This window comes from Camelus ferus, chromosome 33 (genome assembly GCF_009834535.1).
Source record: "Camelus ferus isolate YT-003-E chromosome 33, BCGSAC_Cfer_1.0, whole genome shotgun sequence".
In the NCBI taxonomy this organism is placed as follows: domain Eukaryota; kingdom Metazoa; phylum Chordata; class Mammalia; order Artiodactyla; family Camelidae; genus Camelus; species Camelus ferus.
In genome coordinates this window covers 13,230,903-13,244,742 of record NC_045728.1, presented here as the reverse complement: position 1 = coordinate 13,244,742, position 13,840 = coordinate 13,230,903, and the positions used below count along the sequence as shown (strand labels likewise).

The 13,840-nt window shown below is 46.6% G+C and overlaps 2 long non-coding RNA genes across 7 annotated transcripts in view; both read right to left on the bottom strand.

Moving 5' to 3' along the window:
- LOC116661080 overlaps positions 1–13,840 on the bottom strand; it is a 261,277-nt gene that overhangs the window by 55,888 nt on the left and 191,549 nt on the right. The window lies entirely within an intron of this gene.
- On the bottom strand, positions 2,503–11,987 carry LOC116661082. The gene is made up of 3 exons (XR_004316830.1): positions 11,903–11,987; positions 10,703–10,707; positions 2,503–2,512 (listed from the first exon to the last, which is right to left on the bottom strand). It is a non-coding gene; the product is annotated as an uncharacterized LOC116661082 (long non-coding RNA).

Sequence of the window (13,840 nt, the reverse complement as noted above, 5' to 3'; positions counted from 1 at the left end):
CACAGAGTGGCTAAGTAACTTAACTGAGGTCGTTCAGCTGGAAAGCGCAGCCTGGGATGCAAACCCACCCCCGCCCGCTCCAAAGCCCATGAACGATCTCCCCACCGCACGCCGCCTCACTGCCGATGGGCAGAAGCTACTGGACGTCCACTTGAATCGACTGGTTGATTAAACGTGGGCACAGCAGGTAACAAGTGCTGTGTGGGACTGCGCCAACCTGCCACCGCCGGACCCTCCCGGCAGGGTCACAGTATACAAAATAACAAAGCGTCTGAGGGCTTGGGTCCATGCTTGTCCACGCTATTCAGCCTCTTCTGCACCGAAGACCCTCCCCTCAGGCGGCCTTGGCTCCCTTCATCTCCACCTCCCCTTCCCCGCCAGGAAGTCTGAGCACCAGCCTCAGGAAAATGTCAACCAGACCTGGCCAAGCATATGCCTGTGTCATTGGCACCACAGGGAGCTCCAACAGTCAGGAGGTGGAAGAACCCGGTGCCAGGGGCGGGGCAGATGGCATCTCATCAGTGCTGCCACTGCTCTGAGAACCCTCAAACCTACACTTGGCTCCCTCTCCGAGATGAGGGCTGCCCACGAGCCTTCATCCCTCCCCCCGTCCATGGCAACCCACCCAGCCCGCGAGGCCGTGCCAACCCATGAGCTGGCGGAGACACTACCGCGGCGCCATCCCCTCTGCCACCTGCCTGTTGTCACTCTTCATTGAGCATCGCTGGCCTTCCATGGGGCTGCGCTCCCTGGCTCCAGGCTTCCAATCTGCTCTCTGGGAGGCTGACAGAGGCCCGGTAGGGCTGGGGGAGGCCTCCCTTCCTCACTCCCACCAGCTCCTTGCCCAGGGCCTGGATGTTGGAACAAGTGCTAGGAACCCAGATGGTAATTGTTGCCATCTAATTATGCGTGCATATGAGATTAGCCAAAAGCATTTGACGGTCTCCTGCAGGCTCCGGCAGATCAAACGGAGAGGCGCGCGGGTTCGAGGATTACTCCAGCAGGGTAGCGGCTGACAAGACTGCCTGCTGCCACTCCAGCAGCCATGGGCAGGCCTATCTTATCCCCTCAGACCCCTCACTCTTCACCTGAGGGAAGGCGAGGAGTTGGGGCCAGCAGGGCAGGCGCTGGCATCCTCCAAGCTTCATGGCTCTTGGCCTTTCCCTAACTGTGACTTGCCAGTCACAATATTGAAAACCTTGAGCTTTACTGGGATAGAAGCAAAGGATTTGTGGGTTCCAAAAATGGCAATTATATGCTCATGGGGAATTCTGTTCCTGTCCTAATAACCGTTAAGAAGTCCCATGTTCCTCCGAGACTACCATCTCTGACTTGCCAGTTGATAACCCCTTATCTAGAAGGAAACTTCAACCCATGCAGCATTTTTTTGCAGTTAACTGGGAGCTATTACTGCCTTCGCCTGGCCAGGTTTCCTGAAGCTTAGAGACTCTGTTTGGTTTTATTTTCTTTCTGGAACCTAAGGTACTTAGCACATGCTTTGTACACATTAGGGACTTGAGACATGTTTATTGAGCTCAGTTTCACAATTCTAGTCAGCTGGTTATCTACTCTGACAGGTACCATGCTAGAAACAGAGATACAGACATGAACACACCCAGCTCCTGCCCTGGAAGATTCTCATCTAACCCACTAACATTTAATCGTGAATGACTGTAGAAAGGGGAGAGGGATCCCCAAGAAGGAAAAAGGAAGAAGGTGGCAACTGAAGGTAGAACGTGGAATGAATTATTGTAACAGGAAGTGTTTCGGCGAGGCACCAGCAGGATTCCACATTTACATCGCCACGTGTACCACTGTACCCACTGTGTGTGAAGCAGGGGATTTGCAGGTATGAGGGTCTCTGATCTCAAGGACTGGACAAGAAAGCTGAGGGAACAGGACTTGTACGTACAAACATAGCATTGCTCCCTGTGCTCATCAGTTAAGAAGCAAGAGAATGGCTTGGAGAAAGCCCTGTTGACCACAGCAGTCAGACTTCCTTCTCCTTTCCCTCCTCTTCCCTTCCTCTGGGTCTCCAGATCGGATGTTGGCCCTGCTTCTCCCACCTCCCCCAGCAGCGTGACTGCCTTCCAGCCACAGGGAAGTGGGTGTGTCAGACTGTAGATCACCATGGAAGGGCTGACACCTCGTGGGTAATGAAGAGAGAAAATGCATCAGGGATGTTTAGGGGAGATGACAGCTGATCACAGAGGCCTCCTTCTTGCCCAGATGTATTTTGTCAACTGATCACTCAGCCGACTGGAGAGGGAGCTCAATCAAGCCCCCTGGGTGCTCTGGAGAGACGGGGGCTCTTTTGATCCCAGACACGCTTAACTCTGGTCTGAGCCACACTCCCGCTGCTCCCCAGGCTGCGTGGCACGAGGAGGGGACAGGCTTCCTTTGAAGCTCATCCTGGGACAGGGCAGAGCTTCCTTTCCCTGCAGAAACATGACTGCGGCAAGCTGTGGATGTGTTTGGAAATCAAATCCCCTGAGAGCAGGGACGATGCTCTCTCTGACCAGGGTCCCATGGCTTTGGGCATGGCCCTGACTTTTCCAGGGCTCCTCCAGCCTGCATAGACAACAACAGCAGAACCATGTACCTTGAAAAGCCACCAAATCTCTCTGACCTTCAGCCTCATTATCTGCAAAACAGGGATTATTCTGTATTTTCTTACCTCTAAGATACCATGGATTGTAAGACCCATCATTGGTTTATTTTACCACTAAGAAAACAAATAAATGCTACCAATTAAACTATGACATGCCATCAATTGTAAGACCCAGCCCGATGTCAGAGATGTTAGAGTGAGAAAAAAATGTCAGCATGGAAATGTATGAGATGTGATAGCAATAATTCTCACTGCACGAGGTTTAGGAGGGGATCAAGTGAGCTGAGGAGCACAGCGTGCTTTGTAAACGATGAAACACTGTGGGGCCAAGGTCGGCCGTACCGGGTGCCTCTGGGAGCATCTCTCGGCCTTTCAGACTGCGTAGGCACATCCTTCACGGGCGGTCTTGAGGCTTACATATAAAGCACGGCTCCCAGTGCCTGATTAGTGGCTGTCACTGTTACATTCTGCCCAGAATGGTCCCTTATCCGTGGAGTGGGGAGAATAAACCACATCCTAGGGTTGTCACAAGGGTTAAGAGATCACCTGGGTAATGGATTCGTACTGGGCATGAGGTATAGTAGGTCTTCAAAAACATCAGTTCCTTCTAATTCCTTCTGAGTGCTTATCACATTCTGCCATTTCGTATATTTACGTGTGTGCTTCTGTCTCTTATTCTTAATGGCACAAGGACTGTGATTTATGCCCGTTTAGCAGAGGCAGGGTGGAATTGTAGCCATAAAATGGGTTTTAGAGTTGGACAGAAAGACCTGGGTTCAAATCCAGACCCACTGCTTACTCATCGGCAGTGTGACCTTGGATAAATTACTTCATGTAGTTAAGCCTCCATTCTTTCATCTAAAAACATCATCTCTAAAAATACTCCAGTGGAAGAACCTGGCTCATGAAACACCATTAGGAATATCTGTTGGGTGCATGAATCTAGAGGCAAGAGAGAAGCTGTCCCCTGCCTTGGCTTCCTTCCCAACTGCCCAAGCAAAAACCCGGTCACGCTTGACTTCTCTTCTCTCTTACCTCCTCACCTGATTAGCCACCAAATCTGGTCGTGCTGTCTCCTTAATAGTTAAGAATTTCTTTCTCACTATTGTCTCACTCATCAAACCTTAACCCAGGCCACCAGCCTTTCTAGGTTGAATTCCCACGAGAGCCGCCTACATGATCTTCTGTAGCAGAAGCTGTTGGTTGCCTCCCCAACTTTTTGGCTCAGGCATCCACCTCTCTTCCACATGGCACAAAGGTACGTCTGGATTCATCAAAGCCAATTGTGGTAAACTCATTCCCCTTGCCAGTGATTCACTTAGGAAAGGGGCAGGGGACCCAAACCCGGCCAATGAGGAATAAGAGGACATCTGCTGGGGAGCTTTGAGGAACGGCTTCCTCGCTGGTAAAGAGAGACACACAGAAAGAGATGTGGCCTCCTGTTCTACCAGAGGCTGTCCTGTCTGTGCGGGAAGCCATCTCACACCCGCAGGGGTCACAGCCAACATGCTGGGGACCACGGAGGAGAAAGATGGGAAGACCTGGGTTCTCAATGGCATGACGGAGCTGCCCAATTAGCCAAGCCCAGACACTCCCCGATGCCCTGCTTCTCTCCCATGAGATGAATGTTCTCCTATGATCTAAACCAGTTTAGTCCGGGTTCTCTCTGACTTGGGGCATCATAACTAAAGCAGCTTCCCACCTATAGTCTCAACTTCTGAAATCACTCCCCACAACCCCACACTGGAGGGATCTGGTGGCAAATCTGGCCAGGTCAGCCTTCCTGTGGCTTCTCTTTGACCTCAATTTCAAGTCCCAATTTCTCAGTATGGCTCACGATGCTCTTCATGATGTAGCCTTGGCTTCCTCTATAGCCCCACATCCTTTGTCTTCTCCCTCCCCGGGGCCCTCTGGCCCCTGTGACCCCTAACATTGCTACAATCTACTCGCAACCAATTGGGCAAGGCATGTAACTGTTCCATCCTCAATTTGCTCATCTGTCAAATGGGAAGAATAACAACACCTACCACATAAAACTGCTGTGCAAATGAAATGAGTTACTTAGGACTAAAGGACTGGGACCCAGGTTAATTTGTGAAGTGCTACGTAAATGTTGCTACTGCTGCTGATGTTATTAGTAGCAGTAATAGTAGTATTCCCCCAAATGTACCTTTTCCTAGCCTTCGTTTTTCTTTTCACTGCCTGGAGTGGAAGACAAGGCCCTAGAGGATGGAGAGTCACAGGCTAGAAGGAGACTGAGTCCCTGAACCACCACATAGAAAAGCTGCCCATGGACATGCTGAGCTATTACGTGCACAAGAAATAAATCCTAATACAAATTTGTTTGTTACAGCAGCTCACACTCCCCTGACTAATAGAGATGCCCCCACCGTGTGCTCCCCATTTACCCTGTCATAATCCCCTTCCGGTAATTGGCATGCTGTGTTGCCATTGTCAGTTGCATCTTCCTCCTCCCTCCCTAACCAGAGCAGAAATGAGTCAAGTTCAAGTTCACTTTTGAATACAGGTTGAACTGGGTGTCCTCTCAAAAGACATGTCAAAGTCCTAGCCCACAGTATCTCAGAATGTGACCTCATTTGAAAATAGGGTCACTGATGATGCAATTAGTTAAGATGATGTCATATAAGAGCAGAGTGGTCCCCGAAGACAATATGACTGCTGTCCCCATGAGCAGAGAGAGATTTGGAAGCAGGCGTGCACAGAGGGATGCCAGCGTGAAGATGCACTGACACGCGGGGAGAAGGCCATGTGATGATGGAGGCAGAGATGGGAGTGATGTGGCTGCAAGCCAAGGAATGAACGTTAAGGACTGCCGGCCACCACCAGAAGCTGGAAGAGGCCAAGGAGGATTCAACCCAGAGGAAATACAGCCCAGCCAACACCTGGATTTGGAAATTTCTAGCTTCCAGAACAAGAGACTCCATTTCTGTCTTTTTAAGCCACCTGGTTTGAAAACAAAGTCCACATCGGATAACAGTCTCAGAACCGGAGCTGGAACTTTATCCATATTGGCAGAAGGAAGCCAGGAAGGAAAGGAGGAAAGAGGGAAAGAGGGAAGAAAATGAAACTGCCTTTGATCCCTTGGTCTCCTTTGAGACAGTTGCCAGGGACTTTTTTAGGCTCTGGGTTATGGGAAGAGACGATTCCTTGCAGGAACCATGATGCACTTGGGCTGGGTGCATTTTCCTAAAAGAGAAAGTGAGTGATGCTGAGGAAACATTCCCTTCAGATAACAAAGCGACACGAGGCTGTAAAGCTAGACTATCCCAAAGGCCCCATAAGCTTGGAGAGAGAATGAAACACTGCTTAAAAAAAATATTATAGGAGGCAGAATTGTATAATTTCTCTTAAGTGTCTTCTGGGCACCAACAGCCTATAAATAGACACTGCATCTGGTGTGGAAACTGTCTTGGTGGGGAGACTGGAGAACACGGTGATGTTCACAGACTGGCTACAGGCTCTGGACCTTCCCAGATCCGTCCAGACTTGGGGAGTGGGGATAGGCTGTGGCAAAGGGCTGAGGGCTGCCCTGAGTGCCCTGCGAGGGAAGCTGCCGGGGCAGGGGTAAGGCAGAGTCTGCACGGTGGCCTGGCTGACCTAGGGGGCAGCAGGGGAAGAACAGCCCCCTCCCCACCCCCATGGTTAATGATGCCCTGCTGGGAGAGGTGGGGCTGCACCAGTCTCCTATCACTGCTGTAGCAAATCACCACACACTTAGTGGCTTAAAGCAACACAGATTTATTATCTCACAGTTCTGCAAGTCAGAAGTTCAAAACGGGTTTCACTGGGCTAAAACCAAGATGTCAGCAGAGCTGCATTTCCTTCTGGAAGTTCTACGGGAGAATCTGTTCCCTGGCTTTCTGCAGCTTCTAGAAGCTGTCACCCCCCTAGCTCCTTCACCCTCAAAGTCAAGCATTGTGTCAAGTCCTTCTCACGCTGCCATCTCTCTTGTTCTCCTTCTTCTGCTTCTTTGTCTACCTTTAAGAGCCCTGATGATTACATTGGAGCCAACTGAATAATCCAGAATAATCTCCTATTCTAAGGTCAGCTATTTAGACGCCTTGATTCCATGTGTAATTTGAATTCCCCTTCGCCATGTTAAATAACGTATTCGCAGATTCCGGGAATGGAGTGTAGACATCTTTGGTGGTGGTTGGGGAACATTATTCTGCCTACCAGTCTGCCCTCTGATCTCCAAAAATTCATACCCATCCTACAAGTGAAACACAAATGCATTCACCCCACTGCTGGTACCAAACTCTACATTAGTTAGGGTTTAACCATAGAAGCAGAACTAGCAGGAGGTAGATATTAAGAGATTTATTGCAAGGAATTGTCTTATAAGACTGTAGGTTCTGGATAGGCAAGTCTGAAATCTTTAGGGCGGGCTGAAACTCTCGGCCACAGCCAGCAGCTGCTGCCCATGGATGGAATGTCTACCTCTCTAAGGGAATCCTCAGCTCTGCTTTAAAGTGCCTTTCAACGGACTGAATCAGGCCTGCCCAGATGATCTAAGACAACCTCCTACTTAAAGTCACCTGATTATGGATTTTAATCACATCTACATTAGACTTTCACAGCAACACCTAGGTTAGTGTTTGATTGAATAACTGGGGACGGTAGCCCAGCTAAGCTGACACATCAAAGAGACCATCACACGGACGGAGGCAGCTCCCTAAGGACCCAGTCCTCTACCTCAATCTGGTCACCACAAGCTCCTGTAAACCTGGAATGGATGAGAATTCCTGAGGACGGGCCTCTCCATGGAGTTCAGTGGGCCTGGGGAGCCCTAGAAACTCATTCTGCTGCTCTGCTCCACTGTTCCCAGAGATTAGAAGCTGCTAAGAACAAAGGCCAGGGTTTTGTATTTATTCTGTGTCTAGCAGGACCTACGCTAGTGTTCCTTGCACAGGAGATACTCAGGGGATGTTGGTGGGAGGAATTTTGTCTTCGTTGAATAAATATTCTCCCTGTTCCTAACCTGCCAACCGACTGTGGCAGCTATAAATTTGACTGTATTTCCAGCTACTAATTCAGCTGTTGGGGGAATACGGTGTCGTATATGGCTAGGTGGCATTGATGGGATAATGGGAAATCATCCTAGGAGTGGGAGTGGGTGGGTGACAATGAAACACAGGCATAGATTAGAGGATGAAGCCATGGCATCTCTTTGTAGAGACATACACAAGCAGAAAAGAGCCCCGTCTGGCTGCATCAGGGTGAATATTGATTTGTCTACAGACAAGCATCCTCAGGATGGCCTGACAGCCTGGGAGTCTTGTTCCTGCATGTTCAAATTGCTGGGAAATCCAGGATGCCCTTGGCATCAAGGGCACAGAGAAGGGCCTGATGGGCCGGCCCTTGGAAAACATTTTGTCCTAATCCCTTGTGTTATAGAGACTCAGAGAGGAACAGTGATTTCCTTAAAGGCACACTGGCCAGCCATGGGTGGACAGACCTGGAATGAGAAGCCCAGGCTTGTCATTTGATGCACTTGTCACTTTTCACTACACCATTGTGTCAACTTCAGTGACGTCACGTACCAGGATACTGAGAACTCGATCTATGCATCTAGAAGGGTGAAGGCGTATTTCTCCAAAGCTCACTGCTAACATTCACTGGTGGAAAATCCAAACAGTGACTTAAAGATGGCTCTTGCATCTTCCCCTTCAAGGATTTCCAAAGGCATGTCCAATAAGCATGACTTAAGAAAAGTTCTCACGACTTAAGAAAAGCTCCTTGTCCATTCTCTTCAACTAAGTTACCTCCCTGAAATCCACCCACTGCTGAAGTCCTGGAGCCCTCCCTGCTTTCACAGGATCATTGGATACATGTGACTGACAGGTCTGAGCCATCTCATGGAACCCAAACCCAAGTGAAAACATTGACATCACATGCGAGGGGTTCAGAACAGGTCTCCAGGATGTGCCACTTTGGTACGTGGATGATTTTGAGCTAAAGGCAACTGAGACCTGGTGGACTCAAAAGAAAGTACTGCCCTTCGGTCGCCTAGAAGAATTTGAATTGGGGTTTTTTCTGGAAAAAAAGGAGTTATTACCAGAGATAAACTTTATCTAGGTGGGTCCCTATTATGGTAGGGCAAACATCTAATTATCCAACATCTGCTCCTCTTCTTCATACACCCTGTGAATGACCTGCCTGTCCTTGAGAGCCCCAGGCCCCTCTCCTATTCCCTAGCTCAGAATGATCTATAGACCCCAATTTACCTCTCTGTATCTGAAGCTCTTATGTTTGTGGGGTCTCTGACCCACTTATGTATGTAGGGTTCCTGTACATACAAATTAAAATTGGTTTTTCCTCCTGCTAATCTGTCTTATGTCGTTTTAATTATACAAGCAGCCAAAAGAATCAAAGGAGAAAGCAAAGGGAGATTTTCCCCTTCCCCAAATATGCAACTGGACCATGAACGAGAACAATTCATGGATGTAATCCTAACATTTTTGTTTCCCACTGTCCCTTTACGAGTTATTCAATGGGGGCTGTTTTCCCTTTGCCCGTGGTTGTAATCTTGGTCCTGGGCATGTTCCACAGCTGGGTAGCTATGATGAACAGAGTTCCTAAGGGGGCCTCTAAGATTGCAGCCCCCTGGTGCACACGTCCTGTAAAATCCCCTCCTCTTGAGCGTGGGCAGGACCTGTGAATATGCTGGGATAGTTACTCCCTTGCATATGTCACATTGCATGAGACTCTTTCGTAGCAGACTGGATGAAAACTCTCCTGCTAGGAGCTGAGGATCCAAGCCAACTGACAGCAAGAAAATGGGGATCTCAGTCCTACAGCCCCAGGAACTGAATTCTGCCAATGGTTGGGAAGAGGATCCCAAGATTCAGATGAGAACACAGCCCAGCAGACACCTTAATTTCAGCCTTGTGAGACCCTGAGCAGAGAACCCAGCCAAGCTATGCCCAGAATCCTCCCCTATGGAAACTGTGAGATAATAAATGTGTATTGCTTTAAGCCACTAAGTTTGTGGTAATGTGTTACACAGCAGTAGAAAATGAATGAAGTAGCTTCCTAGCATTCTTTCTATCCAAGCATAAAGAGAAAATAATGTTTGTATAATACAAGATACATTGGGCAAAGATACCCAAAGCTGGGGGCACTGCCCTGGGGCTGGAACATCCCCCAGGCCCCAGTCAGTCACTCTGAAAGCTGAGGGGCTCCATGTCTACTCCCACCTGTCAAGAAGCTCTGAAATAGAAAGTCCCATTTGCACTTCGAGCTGTAAACACAATCTCAGTTCAGATGTTTGAACATTTGGCAATAATCCATTTGATTTGGTGTTGAAATCAAGTAGGACCCTGGGGGGGCCCTCCTGGCTATAAAAGTCCCTCTGTGTCCCCCGTTTTTGTTTGTAGAAACAGGTTTAGTCTCCTAGGCATTCCCTGAGTTCCAAAGAGCAGGCACAAGCAGTTACTAATTAGGGAAGTGAGGGAATGCAGAAACAATGGGAAAGCAGTTAAGCAAGAAAAGTAATGATAATAGTTCAGGGATAAAACAGAATCCTAGTTCCTCAAGGACTATACATAACAATCTGATGCCTATCTCTGAGTTGTTCTGCAGAAAATAAGACCACTCCCCAACTGTTCCCACCCAGATGGAGGACAGAGACCTCAAGCTGACTCCAAGCTGTGGACCCCAACTGGCTGGAACCAGAAGTTTGATGATTTAAGATTCCTGAAACACCACCCTGTTATCTCACCACCAACCAATCAGAAGAAATTCATCCACTCTCTGACCCTCACTACAAACTTTGTCTTTAAAAACCCTTCCTTGAAAGCCATCGGGAAGCTCAGGTCGTTTGAGCATGAGCTGCCCGTTCTCCTTGCTTGGTGCCTGCAATAAACGCTGTACTTTCCTGCACTACAGCCTGGTGTCAGCAGACTGGCTTTGCTGTGCAGCGGACTAGTGGACTCAAGTTCAGTTCGGTAACAGTGTCACATCTTTCTCCCACTCCAGCAGGACCCTGCTGCCTCCGAAACACTCTCACTGAGAAGGGGAAGCAAGGTTCTCTCTGTGGTCCAGCAATGGCATTCCATTGTCAGTGACACCGACTCCACATCCTCCTTATCCCACTCAGAATGCCTCATGGCCACCGCCAGGCCTTTCTTGGGAGTGCCCGCCTTGTACCAGGGCGCAAAGATTCTGGGAGGCCAGGGCCCTTCAACCTCTGTTCCCACACTGCTTAGTTGAGGTTCCTGAGGAGGCAAGCTCCACTCTGGGTGCTCAGGCAAGAACCCCTCTCCTAGGGACCCGTCAGGCCTGTCTGGGCTCCTGTCAACACTGCAGCCTGGGCTCAGTGGATGCAGTGCTAAGCCCCTTCCCAGGGGCCCAACAGTTTCGGTTTAAACTTTAATCAAGTTCCCTCTGATGCTCCCTCCTCCGCTCCACCTCACCCCCTGGTTGAAATCTTATCTCTTTTTGGGCTGAGAAAGAGAACTGTTATTCTCCACAGTCTGGTTTATGATATAAAATCTGTGCTCTGAGCCCTCTGGCTTTGGCTTTTGATATTTAAAGCCAAGCTTTTGAAATTCAAAAATACCCTTTTTTCTCTCAAGCACCTTGCCCTTAGAATTGAAATCTGTGGCTCTCAATACCATTGCCTCTACAATAGATTTACAAAAGGCTACTTAAGAGCTCAAAAGCCAGGAAAGGGACTCTTTGTTCTCTCTGAATGGTCCCTACCCTAAGGGCGATGCGCAGAGATGTGCTACTGTCACTGGAGCGTTGAGGCGGAGAAGTGAGGGGGTTAAAGAATTGGAAAGGCACGAGTTTATATCAAAATTTTACTGCGAGGCATTTATAAAGTGCTGAGGTGTGTTTCCCTAAGGCTTAACTAGGTGTGGTTTTCATGACTCGGTCCAGCAAAAGTACTAATAAAAGCAAGCAGCAGTGCCTTTATAAATACGGGCGCAGAATAGTCGACAGGTAAATTTATTGTTTATTTATGAGCATTTGCTAACTTGAACTTTTTGAAATAAAATTCATATTTTATGGCAAGACAAGAAAAAATTTAAACATGACAAATTCTTCTCTGCCCTTTGGCTTCCTCTCCGCGCACTGTGCATGGTGCATCTGCATTATGCATGGACCAAACCGCCCCCATCGGCAGGAAGACCCACTCAGCCATAAAGGGCAACATTCTCCTAGCATCAACAAGACAACTCCTTAAAAGATAACATTCCTTCTTGATCTTGTACGGGGCCACATGACCCATCAGGATGACGCTTAGATCTGGATTATGTAAACTGTCAATAATACGTCATTTGATGTACAGCCCTCTGTCTCAAAAAACTTACAAAACTGTGCCTTTATTTCTAACTGGCTAACAGCTCAGAGCTTTCTAAGATGCTTTCTTTAATTCTAATTTGGCTAGAATTAAATTTTCGATTTCTTTCCTTAGATTGGCTGATTAATTTTTTGTCCATAACTTTTTGAAAATAATCTTAGAATTTCTACAATGTGCAAATTTAAACACATCACATATTTTATATTTGAAGGACGACATACAAATATTTGTAAGAATCCACACGTAATAGGCAACTAATTTTTGACAAAGGTATAAAGGCAATCTAGTTGAGAAAGGGTAGTCTTTTCAACAAACAGTACTGGGACAACTGGATATCCATATTTTAAAATATTAACTTCTATCCATAGAACCACCACTTACAAAAATTAACTCAAAATGAATGATAGTCCTAAATGTAAAACCTAAAACTATAAAACTTCTGGAAGAAAATATGAGTAAATCCTTGTGAAATTAGAGTAGGCAAAGATTTTTTTTGATATGACATTAGAAACACTACTCATTTAAAAAAAAAGATACATTGAATTTCATCAAAATTAAAATTATCTGTTCTTCAAAAGACCCCATTGAATAAAAAGATAAGTCATGGACAAGGAGACAGTCTTAGACTATATCTCATAAAGGACTTGGATCCAGGATTAGTAAGTAGCTTTAAAAATTCAATAATTCTACAAACAACACAATTTTTTCAAATGAGCAAAAGATTTGAAGACACTTCACCAAAGGAGAAATATGGATGGCAAATAAGCACATGAAAAGATGTTCAAGGTCATTGGTCATTAGGAAATGTAAATTAAAACCACAATGAGATACCACTAACAGAGTGACTAACATGAAAAAGGCTGACCACATGAAGTATTGGTAGGGAGCTCTCAGACATTGCTGTTGGGGATGTAAATGGTACAACCACTTGGAAAAATATTTTGACAGTTTCTTAAAAAGTCATACATACACCTACCGAGTGGCCCAGCCATTTCTCTCTTAGGTATTTGCCCAAGAGAAAGGAAAGCAGATATCCATACAAAGCCTCTTATATGAATGTCCTTAGCAGCTTTATCTGTACTAGCCTCAAATTGGAAACAACCCAAATGTTCATCATCTGGAGAATGATGGATAAACAAACTGTGGTATATCCAGACAATGGAATACTACTCAGTAATAAAAAGGAATGAACTATGGATACCGTGGATTAATCTTATGTTGAGTGAAAGACACTAGAGAAAAAAAGAATACTCACTGTATGACTCCATTTATATATAATTATAAAAGTGCAAACTGATCTCTGGTGACAGAAAGCAGATCCATGGTGTGCCTGTGGGGAGAGTGGACAAAAGGGATAGAGGGGGACAGACAGGGGCAGGAAGGATGGATTACAAAAGGGCATGAGGAAATCTGGGGGAGAGGGTGATGGATATGTTTACTATCTTAATTATGGTGATGATTTCACAGGTAAAGAGATATGTCAAAACTTACCAAATTGTACATTTTAATAGGTGTAGTTCCTTGCGTGTCATTATTCTTCCATAAGCTGTTTAAAAGATTTGTTTATAAAAACGTGTGTTTTGGTGTCTGTCACTGTTAGAAGTGACAGACTTCTAACAATCAGGGACAGACTTCTAGCACAATTCAAACACACCTTCCAAAACCTCAACTTAGTCACATGCAGCCGCATGTAGATCACAAAGATTCTCCTGTTGACCTCATTGACTGCTGTACATAAAATGAACATTTTTTATACGTGCTCACAATAAAATATATATTTAATTTTTAAAATATTAATATCTTATCAATAACTATTAAGACCTGTGAATTTTATGGCAGAGACATCAGTAGACGTCTAATCCTTCCCGCTGTGTTTTAAATGATCTATAGTCTGAGTG